Here is a 16903-nt window from a genome sequence, read left to right as displayed (position 1 = left end):
GCAAAGGGACTAAGTTCTCACAGGAACTGGCTTTTAGCCTCTTGTAAATTAAGTGTGAAGTACACAAAAGTAGGAGGCAAACAAACCTGAAATGATTAGGCAAAAGAACAGCCAAATGCGGGTCTCAGTGAGACAGTCAGCAGATCAGCTCTATCAGCTCTGTAGGTAGAGCACAGCAGAGCTTAGGTAAGAGTTTGTGAGGTATAGGGCACCACTTTTCATCTCCAGCTGGGCAAAGCCTGGTTCTGTTTAGTGGAACACATCTCACAGGATCTCTATATTCAGTTTGGTGTCTTCCTTCATACACTCATTGTCCTAACATCATGCAAACCGTGCCAGATCTTAAGACCCCACAGCCTTTTTTTTTTTCCCAAGAGCTGGACCTTGACTGGTGTCTACCACAAGGCACCACTTTCTGTGACCTTAATCACCCTTAAGCTGCAGCAAATTTGGAACTGTAATTTCTCCTAAGACCTGCTTCTTCTGATGATGTTATGAGAAAAAAAAAAAAAAAAAGAACAACTAACAACTGTAAACCAACTGTAAACCACTCCTTCTTTTCTTAAGAAGACCCCTCTTAGAAGCAGTTACAACTATTTTTCTCCTCAATTGCCTACTTTGAGTGGGCAGTCCCAGGAAGAAGGAGAAAGAACACCAGAAACTTCAGTTTACATGCAGATATCTGTCCATGCCACCCATGTTTCCCACTGTCCTTCCAGGACTAAAGATATTTTGCTAAGAATCAGAGACATCTGATGTTGTCCCAGCTTAAAAAACAACAAGGCTGTGAGTCAGAGACTTTAGTCAGCCAGAGCCCATTGCAGCAGTGGTGGTCTGTGGAGAGCAGAGCTCTCATTCTAGTTTGCAAAAGGATACCTCCTTCTTACACCCTTCTCTCAGGTTTCCTAATGAGCCCTCAGCATTGCATAGAAATACTTTCAGTTCTAGGGAACCTCCTAGGGAACTGACGTGGGGTCAGTCAGACAGTGTTTCCCTGCCACCTGCACATCTCCCTTCACTCCCTTCCTCTCAGCTCGATATAATGGTGTATCTTTATTTGAGCATGTTTTTTCTTTTTTTTATTGGAAACCCTTTGTGTCAGTTGGGCATACCTTTTAACACTTTTCTGACTAGCAACTGTTAAAATCAGCTTGAGTGCTAACATGTGCAGGACAACCAAGGGAATGAGGCTGACAGCTTGGATTTAAGTAAGGTGGGTCCTACTCAACTGACCTGATCTCCTCCTATGACAAGGTGATCCACCTAGGGGATGAGGGAAAGGCTCTGAATGGAGTCTTTATTAAAGTCGTTGACACCCTTTTCCACAGGATTCTTATGGAGATATGGGCTACTCATGACCTGGAAAAGTCAAATGCTTTCTAACTAGAGAACTATCCGGATGGCCGGATGGCCGGCTGGAGAGTGGTGGGGAGTGGAGCGTCATCCAGCTGGGACTGGGCACCCCTGAGGCTCCTCAGGGGTTTGTACTGGAGCCAAGCTTGTTTAATTTTTTCACTGAGGACCAGGATGAAGGGATTGAGGGCCTCCTCAGTCAGTTCCTGACAGCACCAGGCTGGGTACGAGTGTGGATCTTCTGGAGGGCAGGAGGGCTCTGCAGAGGGGTCTGGACAGGCTGGGTACATGGGACAAGGCCAGTGGGATGAGGTACAACCAGGAGAAATGCTGGGTCCTGTCCTTGGGTCACAACAACCCAACTTGCAGCTCCAGGCTGGGGAAAAGTGGTTGGAGAGCTGGAAAAGGGCCTGGGGGTGCTGGTGACAGCAGCTGGACATGAACCCAGGGGTACCCAGGTGGCCAAGAAGACCAATCTGAAGTTCCACTCTGAGAATCTATTCAACTAACCCAAGACCTGAACATGAATATCTAATGAAGCTACCACGAAGCAAGAGCCCGACGGCGGTGTCCACTCTCAGCGAAAAGCTGTATAAAAAACCAGCGGTGTTAGACACAATTTGTGAACAGAGGGGGTGACAGGCTGACAGAGTCTGTTACCGTGTTCACCCAGCACTGAAACCCCGGGATTCGACGCTGTCCCTTTTAATTGTGGCTACTGGAGACTGTGTTTGAGTCTCATAATAAAATTCTAAATTTTGATTCACTGAATTTGGCTTATCGAGTTTATGACACTTACTAAACCTCTTAGCAAATATCACAGCACAGGCAGTGTTGTGCAACTTGTGCATTCTCAACCATCACCACTGAAGACAGGGTGTGCCAGGAACTGCCTCAGAAAACCCTCACAACACCCAATTCAAAAAACCATCTGTGGTTTGAAAACATCTAACGACCTCACAGGTTTTTGTTTTTAAAGCTGGTATATGCTCTAAAGAGTGCTTGGTTAGCTCAAACTCTTTTGTAACTCCACTGAAAGGATACCCAAAGAAATAGAAAGCAACCTTTGTTCTTTCTAAAACGTAAGTTCTACCTAAGACATTGCAAGACTTCTTGCAAGACCCTGCAATTTTTTAGCAAAAAAATCATAAATAACCAGCGCCTCTACTGATGCTGAGCTTCCATTTTACAAGAGTAGGTGGAGTTTAAAATGGTGCTCAGGCACCGGCAGGTCTCTGGTAATGAAAAGTAATATGTTTAAAGTGATGGAGGGTATCTCTCAGTGTGACCATGTGTTTCATGTGTGTGATATATGTCCTAAAGTTAATTCGTGTTAAGCAATAGAATATGTAATTTGTTCGCAGCAGAATGTAATAATGTATCATATAGCATTAATCTACTTTAAATTGGGTTTAAAAGCAATAAACTAAAAAGTGCATATAGGGTTAACTGAGACAAAAGCCGCACGGTGGGGCACAGGGAATCTCTGCCGGGAATCGTTGCAAAGGTAGCATAAAGGAACGGAAAAGGGAGATATGGGCCCTGACGGTCTCCTGATTGTATCAGATCACTATTTTATCTGTTCCGGTCCGATGTTACCATTTCCAAAACTTCTCCGAACGCAGCAATCAAGACATTGTTTGGCTATTCAACGGACCCCGGACACGGACATGAATATCTAATGAAGCTACCGTGAGGCACAGGTCTCACGGTCTCAGTTGGCCCTCAGCGAGAGACTGTATAAAAATCCGCAGTATGGGACCCAATTTGTGAACTGAGAGGGTAACAGGCTGGCAGAGTCAGTTACTGTGTTCACCCAGTGCTGAAATCCTGGGATTCGACACTGTCCCTTTTAATTGTGGCTACCGGAGACTGTGTTTGAGTCTCAAAATAAAATTCTAAATTTTGATCCACTGAATTTGGCTTACTGTGTTTATTACAATGTGGTTTCTTTGTGTTAAGGTCACTCTGTTACTCCACAATCTTGGGGGTTTTTGTGTGTGTGTGTGTGTGTGTGTGTGCATGTGTTGAGGGTTAAGTTTCCTGTAGAATTTTTCCCCCCCCCAAGTTGCTAGGAGACTAAATGCTGAGTGCTTAACCTGGACAAAAAGAAGCTGATCACTTAGTTTGGGGGAGGGAGAAAAGCTCCTGGAGAGAGAGGTGAGGGTGGGGGGTCGGGCGGTGCTCGGCTCTCGTCTTCCGGGGAGCACAGATCAGGGGCTGCTGGCTGCTGAAGTCCACGGTTAACGGAGAAGCCTGGTCCTGGTTCCTTTTTTCCCCATAGCTCTGACTAAAAAGTTTTCTTTTTTTAATCTTCCAAATTATAATAACACGGAGGGAAGGATTTGAATTCCTCCTTTCCTGGAGAGGCCTGCCTCTCCTTAGCAGACACCTGTCTTTTCAAACTAAGACAGCGTGTCAGGCTTAGCACTGTTGCATATTTATGTTAGTATGTGTGAAATTGATTATTTCTCTTTTCTTTCATTCTGGCTATGCTTCCCTGTCTTTCTGTTGCATTTTTTTCTTATGACAGAGAATTAACTGTTTTCCCATTGATCAGAGAGCCTCTCCAGGGAGATCCAGTACACTCCACCCAGTCAGGGAGAGACCTCTGGCAATCATATAATGCTCCTTACATTTTGCATCCAGTAAAAATGTATGGTTTCAAATCAAGCAGCCTGCTGCCACCAAACACAAATTTACTTTGCACACTGTCATGCTATTGTTCTGTAGCCTAAGTTGTCAGCTTTTCATTCTTTTGCAGAGGTGCATGCTTCTGAAATGTAACTGACGTGATTATCATAATATTTTAATTAAGTCGTTAATGATGAATGAAGCCACTTTTTCATCAGTACATGAGTAGAACTGCCAGAAAGGGTGATCAAAGCAATCTGCATCAGCCAAAGAATTTTTCTACATCACTTCAGTGTTTAGCATTTTGTCAAGAGTAATTTAGGTGATAGTTACAGTAGTAAGAAACTGCACCATTTTACACTGGTACATAATTGCGGTTTTTTTGGTCTAATTCATTATCAAAACCTTTAACTGAATGGTAAATAAAGCCAGATTTATTTGGTTTACTGAAATTGCTGCACTTGTGATGTAATCATTTGGGCTTGAATATGGAATTTTCTGCTCAGGAAAGACTGAAATTTAGTTAGTCTCATAAATGTCAAAAGCTGGCAAAGAAATTCTGTCTAAATGGGAGCCCATACGTGCAGTCTAGCTGTGCCATGATTTGTTTTACACCGTGTAAGGAGAGGCTGAATACCAAAGAGATCATGAGGAGAAATCTCCCAGTAATAGCACATACACAATGCTACCACCCTGGACAATGTACTCCCCTGTGGCAGCAGATGCCTGCTGCCTTTGTCCCTGAGGCTGGTGCCTTGAAAAGGCTGACATGGAACAGAGACTGGACAGAGCTAAGAGAATGAAGTAGGTATTTATTAAAAGGCCTTTAAGGATACACCTTGGGCAGTACAAGAGCCTGGACAGGGCTACACCCAAGGTGGACCCAAAATGGTCACAAAATGACCACTGGTCATGAGGTCTCACACTTTTATACGTTTTGGTCCATTTGCATATTTGATTTAATTGTCCCATTATAGCTTCAGGTTATGAAGGTTATCCTCCTTGTTTTCTCTCTTCAGTCCGCGCTGTTGTTTATGCTTTTGGGCCTGAAACTTGTAATGGTCTCAAGCTGGAAAAGAATTTGTTTTCTCTGCCTACTCTGTGAAGGGAGCTTACTGACACTAAATATGAGGCTCAGAACTACATCACTAGGCAGTATGGAATATGAAAAACATGAAAGCTAAAACTTAAGGAATCAAGGCCAAGGTTCCCTTTCAATAATTTTATATCATCTGTGTCTGGTTCTGTCCCTGCACCTCGCAGGAGCTGACCTCCGGCTAGCTCTGGTCAGCACAGCCACAGAAGTTCCCAGTTCTTATCGGCTTCTCAGCAGCAGCTGGACCAAATAGTGTCGTGACAGCAATGGCAGCAGAAGAAAAGGCTGGCTCTCAGCTTTGCAGGTTAAGAGATGTTTATTCAGGCCAGGCTGCAGGAAGTCTGCAGCCAGTCCAAACCTCAGGCCAGAGAGGCCAGAGAGCAAGAGCAGAGAGATTTTGAATCTCCCTCCTCCACCTTATAAGTGGGGGAGGGGTTCAAGGGGGGTTACAACAAGACAACAAATCAGGGGATCCGGGGGGTAACAAGGTGTGCCCACCCCCAAGCCTCTGACCAACCACCTCCAGAGGAAAATTCCCACCATGCTACCTATCACCTGAAGCCCTCTCCCTGAGATTTCGCAGCCTGGGAGGGCTCCTCAAAGTGATAAACAGGCTGCCCTAGAGCAGGGGAGGGCAGAGGGGTTGGACACAGATAGCTGGGGGGGTGGGATGATTGACACAAAACACCTTATTATACAGAAAACACAAAAGGGTTACAGATTGGGGATACAGTGAAATGAACCATAATATAAACTTCTTATAAAAACCTAACAAAACACTTCTAGCATTGCCACATTCATCCTCAATAAAGTTTAAAAAGACAACAGAAAACCCAGCATGAACTCAGATTACAGGAAATGAATGTTCAGAGAAAGTGCTGAAATGATTTTCTTTTCCATGGCAGAGTTATCCTCCCTCCAGAGGTCAGTGACAGGAGTGACATGCCTGCTTCATCCTCCTGGCTGCTCTTGTCTCCTGTCACAGAATCACAGAATTTGCTGAGTTGGAGGAGACCCACAAGGATCCTTGAGTTCAACTCCTGACCCTGCATCCTCAAGAATCGCACCATGTGCCCAATGGCCTTATCCAAATTCTTCTTGAACTCTGTCAATCTGGTGCTAGGACCACTTCCCTGGGGAGCTTTTTCCAGCACCCAACCACCCTGTGCGGTAAGAACCTTTTCCTAACATCCAATCTAAACCTCTCTGACACAACTTTAGGCCATTTCCTGGGCCCTGTCCCTGGTGACCACAGAGCAGAGATCATATCCTGCCCCTCCCCTTCTCCTCACCAGGAAGCTGCGGAGCTGCAGTGAGGTCTCCCCTCAGTCTCCTCTCCTCCAGCTGAACACACCGAGTGCCCTCAGCTGCTCCTCACACAGCCCCTCCAGACCCTTCACCACCCCTGTAGCTCTCCTTTGCACACTCTCTGACAGTTCAATGCCTTTTTTACACTGTGATGCCCAGAACTGCACACAGTGTTCCAGGTGAGGCCGCCCCGGCCCCCGGCCCAGAGCAGAGCAGGACAATCCCTCCCTGGCCCGGCCGGCCGTGCTGGGTGTGATGCCCCCAGGACAGGGATGTCCCTCCTGGCTCCAGGGCACTGCCATTGACCAGGACCCACAGTCCCCTTCCCTGGCACTGCTTTCCAGCCTCTCATCCCCCAGTCTGTCCAGACAGCCAGGGCTGCACCATCCCAGGTTCAGAATCTGGAACCTTCCCTTTTTTAACTTCACTTGGTTGGCCTTTGCTCAGTCCCCACCTGAGTAATCCTGACCTGTCCCTGCAGGTCTTCCCTCCCACTCTCTGGGCCATGTTTTCAAGCTCATCCTTTCACTAGCAATGGGCACTGAGGAGCATGACTCTAATAACAACTGTGGGCCTCCTGGGCCTGATCCAGGCCTGACATGTTTGATTCATGGCATTTCCTGGGCTCAGGAGGATTAAGGAGGCGTACAGGCTCTCATCACTTTCCTCATAGCCTCGAGAGGAGGGTGTGTGCCTGGCAGTGAGGCATAGCTGACGCAGTATTGCATAGGCTGTGTCAGCTACTGACAGATGAAATTGTTCCTTGGGGCTGTAGAGAGTTGTGGAGAACTTGAGCCAGTCTAGCTGCACTTCTGTGCACCAAAGGAGACATCAGCAGGTCACACTATTAGGAAGATGCAAAACAAGTCTTAAATAACTGATGTTATCCACCTCAGGTTCAGTTCAAACTGCGGTGAGCACTACAAAGCAGGCTTAGGGACTCCTTAGCCAGGTACTGTGGTAGAAAAGCAAAGAGAAACCAGCTCTGATCCAATTATATATTTTTAAATACTTGTGGTTCTAGAGGATAAATCTTGAATTGTTAAAATATTGTGGTAAAGAAGAATGGCAGTCAGCCATGTAATAGCAAGATCACAGAACAGCCTTTGACATTTACACCAGGTGAGGTGAGCACTTCCACAGAATCAGCTTGGAAATAGTTGAAGAAGCCTCACATATGTTAGGACTTAGTTTTATCAAAGCCTGCCCCAATCCCAAATATAGCCCCAAAGTCAGAATAATTTGTAAGCAACACCCAATTTTTAAATCCAGAACTGTGATAACTGAAAGTTGGGCAACTTACCAAATGTATAAGCTTGTATTTATGTTTTTCAATCCTTATACAATATTCTAAAAATAGACATTAATTACACAAAAAACCCTCACTGGGTAGATTTGGTAATTTCAGTTTCAAATTTTCATTATCTGATTATTATAGGTATATCTAGCACACTCATATGTTGCAGATATAAATTATTATCATTATAATGTGGAGGAGAAACACATGAATTAAATGACAGCACCACATGAAGTAGATAAATGTATCAGACACACTGGAAATTTTTACATCTTGTTTTCCAAGTTATCATGAATGTGAAGAAGATCTGTTTTATTTATAACTTTTTAAGAGTAGGAAAATCAAATCACGTACTATACAAAATAACTCAAAGTAGCTGCCTGAATATTACTAATAATTAAGTTATCAAAAGTTTAATATTTAAATGGAAATTATAGTAAGCACTTCAGGTACTGCACTTCAACTGCAGTATGTCTGCAGATTACTTGTAATATACAAATTTAATTCCATTTTTAGGGGGAGGGCAGGAGAAGAAGCACTTTACTAACAAAGCACTTTATTTCAGTTTTCAAAACCTCACATGCAGAAATCAAATCAATATTCATACAAGTACTCACAAAATGTCACTGTTATTTTCTTGCTTACATTGTGGTGGTACCAGCTTTTGGAACATTATTAAAGGTTATCAATACAGTGTGAAAAAAAAGTCAATTTTTTCCATCATCCCTCCAGGGCATCCTTATCTCGCAAACGGGCTTTGACCAGTTTGGCTTTATTTTTATGACGAATCTTCTATAAAGTCTTCTGAAAACTGTATCATCAAACAGAGTCATCCAATGGTGAAGGAGCTGAGACTCTCCTGCTGCCAGGTCAGTCCACCAGCACAAACCCCAGGGATAAATGAACACTTCACGTGCAAGCCAGGACCATCCCATCTGAGCCACCTGAAGTGCCTCATTATGGCTCATCCCACAGAATGCTTTTCATCTGCCCCACACACTTTCTGGGCAGAATTATTACAGTAGAAATTGTTTAGCTTGGAGTTAATTTTATATTGTGCTTCAGCATGGCTGAACCAGATACGATAAATAAGGGTGATGCTTCAGAAGAGGGTCAGAGGAAAAACATGCTGTACCCTGAACTGAATAGCTCTTGGTATGTTAGATAAGAACAGGAACAATTTCCACAAATTAGGTTTTTTTCCCCGTATGATTTTTACTGGCATACTGAAAGATGCAGATAAATAGCCTGAAATGGACTCTGCATGTATAATGTCAAATAATTAAAATTAAAATAGAAATAGCTGCTTTTTTAAATTATGGGTTTTATATTCCATTAAATTTAGCATTGCAATGAAGCATCAAAGGCAGCTCTATGTTCCTGCAGGCTTAGGTCAGGTAAGAGCAAAATGGCTTATTTTTTCCAGGTTAGGGTCTCACATTGAATTCTACAGTTGCCCCTTACCTCTTCACACCTCTATAATACCCACTGTGTGCAGCTAAAGAGTCAGTATTTGCCTCAGCCTCTGTTTTTATTGTTCGTGCATGTACATGTCAGATGAGGCTTTTTGGCTTTTTTTTCCCCAAGTATTTTTCTTTTTGATTCATGCTGCTTCTGATACATTCTGCCTTAAGTTGGCAGCTTGTACTGTGTGTCACGCTCTGGTAGATCTATGAACATGTCTGCAGATTATTATATACAGCGAGTAAAAACAAACAATCAAGTAATTGATTCTTTACATTTATCAAGGTGCAAAAGAGCTTGCTTGATCTTGTATTGATAGCTGGAATAAAGGATTTTTTGTGCTAACAATAGTGCTCAACCAAGTTACATAAAACCATAGCTTTAATTATCAAGTACTCATTGTTGTACACCATCAGTTTGTACTGGCCTCAGATTCTATTGTTGGGCAGAGAGTTAAATTTTGTTTTATTGTGCACAGTTCCAAATAACATATGTGTGGACAAGAGGAACAGAGTGTCAGTGATCGCACCTCTACGATAACCCCAACAGAAAACACTCTGGTAGCCTCACCACACAAAAGCCCTCCATGATAAACATTTTGCAACTACAAAGAGCAACTCTTGATCATTTTTGAGAAGATAGGCAATCCTATCTGAAAGAAAAATACTGCTTTCATAGGTTCCTCTTAGGCTTTTACATGCTATGACTTTTGGGTTCGTAATGCCCAGCATGTCCGGCTCTACTCCTGATCCACAGCAAGCAGGATTTCAGCTGGCAGGAGCTGCACTTTGTCTGCTAACCACCCTCTGGAAAGTCCCTCATGTGCTTGCACCTCCACAGTCACCACCCTCAATGGGATTGCAATCTCTAAAAATATATTTTGCGTTCAGTGTGATACAGCCTGAAGCTGAGGACACTCAGATGCACAGAACTTACCTTAGGTGAACTTTCTCTACCCATAATGTATCAGTGAAAATCAGATGTGGGCCTGGAAGAAGCAAAGTCAAAATACAGATCCTACATGCTTGTCTTGATTTTGGAACTTGAAAGCTATGAAAATGTTCTAGATCAGTAAAAAGCAATTAACAAAATAAACCTAATTGAATTACATCAACAGCCCACAGCTCATGAACAGACCACCCTTCCTTCGTAACTCCTATTTCACAGAGTATTGGTTTGGCTATTGATCTTCCTGTATCATGATTCTACTGAGATGAGATTTTCTTTTGTATGTGTCTAGTTTAATTTCAACCGGGCAGAAACACCAATTAATGTAGTGGTTTCACGTTCATTAAATTTTGGTCTTGGTACTTATTCTTTTTGAGAGAGAGAGACCAGGAGAAAAACAAAGCAGGCTCAACCTTAAAATTAACAAATAGTTTATTGATATACACTAAAAGAATAGACAAACAGAAAGTTGGAAAAACTAAAATGGAATGAAACTTCAAAAAACACTTTTCCTTCCCCTTACAAACTGCTTACCTTTTTACAAAACAACATAAAGAGACAAAAGTTGTAATTTTCAGTCAGTTTCATTATTTGATAATAGTCTTTCATCAATTCATTAGGGGAAGAGTATCTTTTTGAGTCATGGATCCCACTGACAACTTAGAACAGTTCCCTTGTGGGTTTTAAACTGTCACAGAAACAACCGCTCGGAGAAAACTTGCTTTTGTGACCCTCCCAGGAGCAGTTTCCCAAGCTGCTTATGGGTCATGGGTCTTAGACTTTTGCATATTGGGGTGTCACCTTTTAAAGATGAATAACTCCAAAGCAAAGGATTCTTCACTTCAAGGTACAGAGATATTTTCTCACTTCTTCACTGGTGCAAGGGGCTTCTCATCTTTATCTCTGTTTAAGCATCTTATAGGATATTACTTAGTTCATCACAAACACCTTTGCTTAAATCTACATGCAAAACAATCATCTCCCCAAATGCATATCTTTCCTATGATTTAAAGGAATAACTTAAATATAGAGTTAATTTCCATGGCTCAAGTAAGAATAGAAGAACCAACTCTTCAACCCTCTGTCCCAATAGTCTTTTCACTCTTGCTCTACTGACTTCATGCTGTTGTTCTTTATGTTCACTCTGTCTTTTCTTACTTTCTCAGAGAAGGGCCAAGTTCTGGAAGCTTCATGTTGCTAGGGAAGAGTTAAATCTGCTCAGAGTTTTTGTCTTTCACTCTCTGTAGCTCGTAGTGTTAGATGTTCAAGGCCGAGCTGATAAGGAAAAACTCACACAGAAACATTACAGATTGGAGCACTCAGGCAGTCCAGAATCACAAAAAGACCCCAGGCAAGATCATAAATGCCTTCTCAGCCCACCCCGAGGTGTAAATCGGGGTGGCCTCGGCCCAAATGGTGCCCATAGCTCCCATCAGGGGCTTAGCAGACATTTTTCTCTGCTCTAAGGAAATTTGAAGAAAGTAGCTGTTACAAAACAGCAATCTCTCCTTCCCCCCGCTTCACCCGGGAGCTGATGGAATCCGGCCAGGCCTCAGGCCAGCTTCCCCCCCCCAAAAAAGGGGGGAGCAGCAGGCCCAGCTCGATGTTACCTGTCTCCCTCTGGCCAAAGGAAGAAGGAAAAGGACCCACCTACAGGAAATCAAGGGGTTTTATATGGTACTTCCCAAAGTCGCAGCTAACAATTTCAGTGGTCAGAAATGTCCAGTATTCCAACTAACTCTCTGATGGTTAGGTCTCTGTCTCTTCCAAAGCAATTACCAGGTCCCGACCTGGAGATTATTTTACATTCTTTTATAACAAAAAATCTAAACTGTACTAACCCATGACAGTGTGGAGGACTTATAGATTTCAAAATAACTTTCCCAGAGAAATAATTAATTTTCAAAAGTGTTGAGGCAGAAGGTGAGTCCTGTCTGAGACAACTTCCATTGACACTGCTCTTGAATTTGGGAAGGATTTGAGAAATAGGCACCTCTTTCTCTTCCCATCCTATTCCAAATTTCTGAAAGAAAAATAGCAGAAAATGGCAGCTTTTCAAAAAAAATATTTCCATATGGTATTGTTTTCTCTGGGGAAAAAAAAATTAAAAAAAAAATACTGGGTATCTGTAGAGGAAAAGGAAAAAAATGAATTCTCTTAAAATGGAGGTATGTGGACCTGACCTTAACCAATACAGATCTTTCTTTTTTGAAAAGCTGTTATTCAAATTATGAATGGTAGCTGTAATTCTTCACATAAAACAGAAAGGCACTTTCCCTGCATCCATACAATCTAACCAGAGTGGAGGTGCTGAAACCCTATACCTAGATAAATAAAATCAGGAAACCTGTCTCAAAGTCTCTCGTATACTCAGTATTTGAAATAGATGTCAAACAGGGTGAGGAAAAAAGCTTCATCACAGAATCACAGAATTTTTAGGTTGGAAGAGACCTTCAAGATCATCAAGTCCAACCCATCTCTAATACCTCAACTAGATCATGACACTAAGTGCCACATCCAGTCTTTTTTTAAACACTTCTAGGGATGGTGACTCCACCACCTCCCCAGGCAAGCCATCCCAGTACTTTATCACTCTTTCAGTGAAAAACTTTTTCCTAATACCCAGCCTATGTCTCCCTTGTCACAGCTTGAGACTGTGTCCTCCTGTTCTGTCAGTTGCTGCCTGAAGAAAGAGACCAACCCCCAGCAGTCTACAGCCACCCTTCAGGAAGTTGTAGAGAGTGATAAGATCACCTCTGAGTCTCCTTTTCTCCAGGCTAAACAACCCCAGTTCCCCAGTTCATGATTACTTCTCGGTGGGTTTGCATTTCAGCAGCCATAATGATTTGTCATTAATCCGTGCTCTCAAAAGCTGGCTCCTGAAATGAAAAGGTGTGTAGGCAACACTCATCAAATCACAACATGGGAGACTCTCCTGTTCTGCTGTGCGAAAGGTCAGTTCTGCCATGAGTTGCTCCATAACACCTTGGCATTACATAGCTTTAATGTTGTTGGTGACAGAATGGTCTAAACATATCTGCCAGAGTACAGAGAGAAGCAATGAGCTATACTAGAATGAGGAATATTAGTTACGTATTCAAGTAATTTGAGAAGATTTACCAAATGGCTTTATGAAGATGAAGTTAACAGATCAGTACTCCTTCTAATATTAAGAAAAGAAGTATTTTTGCATGCCCAAGGAGCCATTGAAATTGAATGCAGAAAGGGTTTTTTAATTCTGTACCTGTATTTCTTGCTCGCTCTCTCTCTTCTCTCTCTTTTTTTTTTTTTTTTTTTTTTTTTTTTTTTTTTTTTTTTTTTTTTGTGTGTGTGTGTGTGTGTGTGTGTGTGTGTGTGTGTGTGGTCAGAGTTGTGGCTTGGAACAGGTGAAAACTTGAAGGAGGATTTGAAAGGGCCTTTAAATAAAAGGGTATGAATTGTTTTCCTAATTTCTTATCTTCCATTACTCAATCATCTAATTATTCATCTTCTCCACAAAGAGAAAAGGAAGAAAATGAGATTATCTGCAATCATCTCTCTGGATTTTTAATTTGAAAATTTGCAGATGAAAATTTCAAAGAGAAATCCCTCCTATTATTTAAATTGGCCTCTGTGAAAGACACACCCCCCTCCACTCCTCCCCCCCGCCCCTTCCCCTCTCCCCCCAAAAAAATTAACCTCCATGAGAGCAGACTTCAGGCAGTTCAGGCAGCTGATCTTCCAGCGTGATTGCAAGAAAATTCACTTGGCCTGACTAAACAATGTTAACAATGTTGCTGGGAATAAAACAACATAAAGCCAGCAGTGTGCCCTTGTGGTGAAGGCAGCCAAGCACATCCTGGGCTCTCTTGCAGGTCCAGGGAACTGACAATTCTCAGCTCGGCACTGGGGAGAGCAAGTCTGGTGAGCTGAGTCTGAGTCGATGCGTTTCTCAACAAGCTCTACGAATGCTGACATTATTATGCAGAAAAAAAAAAAATAAAAAAATCCTTTCTTCACCTGTAATGTTGATGCACCCTTTTAATGCTACTATAACCCACACTTCCCAGACACCTCCCAAGAGAATTAAGAACAAGAGCTTTTTACTCTGAGAGTCACATGGGCCATGGCAAGTGCTACATGCTACATGGGGACTTTTTGTGCAGTTTATACCATTTAACTGTGTATTCTGTATTTTGGATATCAGTACCAAGTGCCTGACAAGGTGACTATCAAGGACTGCTGAATCAGTGTTCAGTGCTGAGACAAAACATGCTGTACCTGGGCTACTAGAAATCTTGTTACTCCACATTTCAGTTGTAAATATTTTCTAAGCACATTGGAGATTTCCTAGTCTTGATATACTGCTCTATATGGCATTTCTGCATTATCCATTTCTTTCAGGCAAGAAGTTTTTCTGTCTGTGTTGATCTTGAGGATATAATATATTCTCAAGATAGCAAATTGTGGTTTTGTTTATTATTTGTGTACCTGCTGCTGTGTAATCAGCAACACACACACTTATAAATGAAATTCCACAGAAATTTATATAGTGTTCAACTCAAACCTGTCATTTAAATTAATCTGTACACAAGCATTATGCTACTTTAATACTACCCATTTTCTATATGGTCCAGAAAGAAGTGCAGAAAAGCTGAGATTATTGTATCATATGGTAAAATTACACTGTATTAAATTAATTGCTAGTGAGATATGAAGGGCCAACATACCAGAGTACCTCAGGGAAATAAAGCTGCATTTTTGTGCACAACCCACTCAGGGTGGGTTAATGGACGTGATTTCACATTAAAGGAAGTGATTGGTCTGTGTTTACAGTAAGAACTACAATGATGTCACCGAGACACACAAAGCAATCACACGCAGACAAGAGATTTTCGCAGAGGTTCTTCTGATCCTGCTCCCAGCTGAAAGAGCGGAGAGAAGACACCCCTTTGTTTATTCTTTTACTTTTATACATTTGTGGGTCTAGCAGAAGATTGGCTTTTTGGGGTTTCCACCCCTCAGCCTCAGTGGCCAGACGAATTGTCAGTTACAATTGTTTTCAGGTTAGAAATATGCAAACAAAGGACAAAGAATGAAAAACAAAGGGTTTGTTTATATTACTTCTGTGGGAAAGGTAGAAAAACTGCTCTAATATTCTACAGTAACTAAAAGATCTGACTCCATTTATGAAAATCAAAAGGCTAATAAAAAACTCAGAAAAAACAGGGTAACACAATGACTAAAAATAATAATCTTGACCAGGTAGCCTGTAAACTAATCTTGGGGAAAGGAAAGATGAAATGAAAATCACAACTCCTCAACAGATTTAAAGCTCCGTTTTTATATTTTGTTACCTGGGCCACTGCAGCATGCCTTCTTGCTTGATTATATCTGACAATGAACCTTCCTGGGAGAAGAAAAGTTTTGGCAACAGGCAGATAGAACATAGAATCCTAAACAGAAGAAAAAACTACTGGGAAAAAACTTCCTAAGGCATAAAACTCTGCCTAAAGCATAACACTCTGAAATTACAAAGTAGGAGGAGAAAAAAATTGCCTTGTGCCAATCATCACATTTAAGAAAGAAAAGCAACAATATGCAGTGCAGGCTTCTGGCACCAGGAAATCTGGATGGTAAACAGAAGAGGCATCTCATTTTTACACAACTGACCCATGCACAGTAATGTTTTGTGGTCACTCTTTTCTGCTTATCCAACTTTGCTGTTTATCATAAAAGACAAAACACAGAAAATACCAGCAAGATTTTTTTAACAGGTAGTTAAACTTTGCACAAGTGAGATTTTGTTTCAAGCTATCCAAATTGATTAGAAGGCATCAATAAAATTGTTCTGAAAACCTCAAATCAAGATTCTTTAGAAAAAAGGACAATTTTGGAGTAGTAAAAAAAACTATCCAGAGCAAGAATAAGTAAAAAAACAAAGCAAAAAACCCAAGCATCTCATTCTGTTGCAAAGCCTAACCAAAAATAGTGATATAATACAGAAGTGCTATCAACAGTCAATTTAATGCCTGCTTTATGAGACTAAAGTAGCAACCAAACATCATGAATAAAGATATGTTCTGCTATATCTGAAAGCTTGTGAAAGCATACAGTCACTATGGCAACACTGTGGCATTTATAGGAATGGTTAGCACTTAACAACCAGTGACATTTCTAAAAAAAAAAAAAAAAAAAAAAAAAAAACAAAAAAAAAAAAACAAACACAACCATACATGTATTAAGCTTCATTGAGACCATTCAAATCTCATGAAGTTCCACAAGACCAAGTGCTGGGTCCTACTGCACATGGGTTGGGGCAAGCACAGGCTGGGTAGAGAAGGTATGGAGGGCAGCCCTGAGGAGAAGGGCATGTGGGTGCTGGTGGATGAGAGGCTGGACATGCAGGTGGCTGCACCACTGGTTCTCCCACAGTAAAACCACAACTCATACAAAACAGAAGAAAGTGGGATAGGACTCATTGTGTTTCACAATTTTATTAGAAGTGGAGGATATATTTTCTATGGTAAACTAGCATGAGGACACTTCAACATGGACAACACACATACTGCTTTAGAACTGATTATAAGCCTTTGTTTCTGATGTCTTGAGAAAGATCTTTCACTCACTGCTGCTCCTTCTAGAACATGAAGATGATGCTGCAGATGTTTAAGGACATAATGGGGACTGTTCATTGGTGTGCCAAGAGGGGAAAATAGAGAAATTGCTTTGGTGTCAGTTGCATTTAGAGTGATGGTGACAAAAGAAAAGGAGCCATGGGAGCTTCACATGGTAATCCTCCAGAAATTTCAACAAATCTATCT

Source organism: Hirundo rustica, chromosome Z, assembly GCF_015227805.2.
Source record: "Hirundo rustica isolate bHirRus1 chromosome Z, bHirRus1.pri.v3, whole genome shotgun sequence".
Taxonomy (NCBI): Eukaryota; Metazoa; Chordata; class Aves; order Passeriformes; family Hirundinidae; genus Hirundo; species Hirundo rustica.
Note: the sequence above shows the minus strand (reverse complement) of the source record.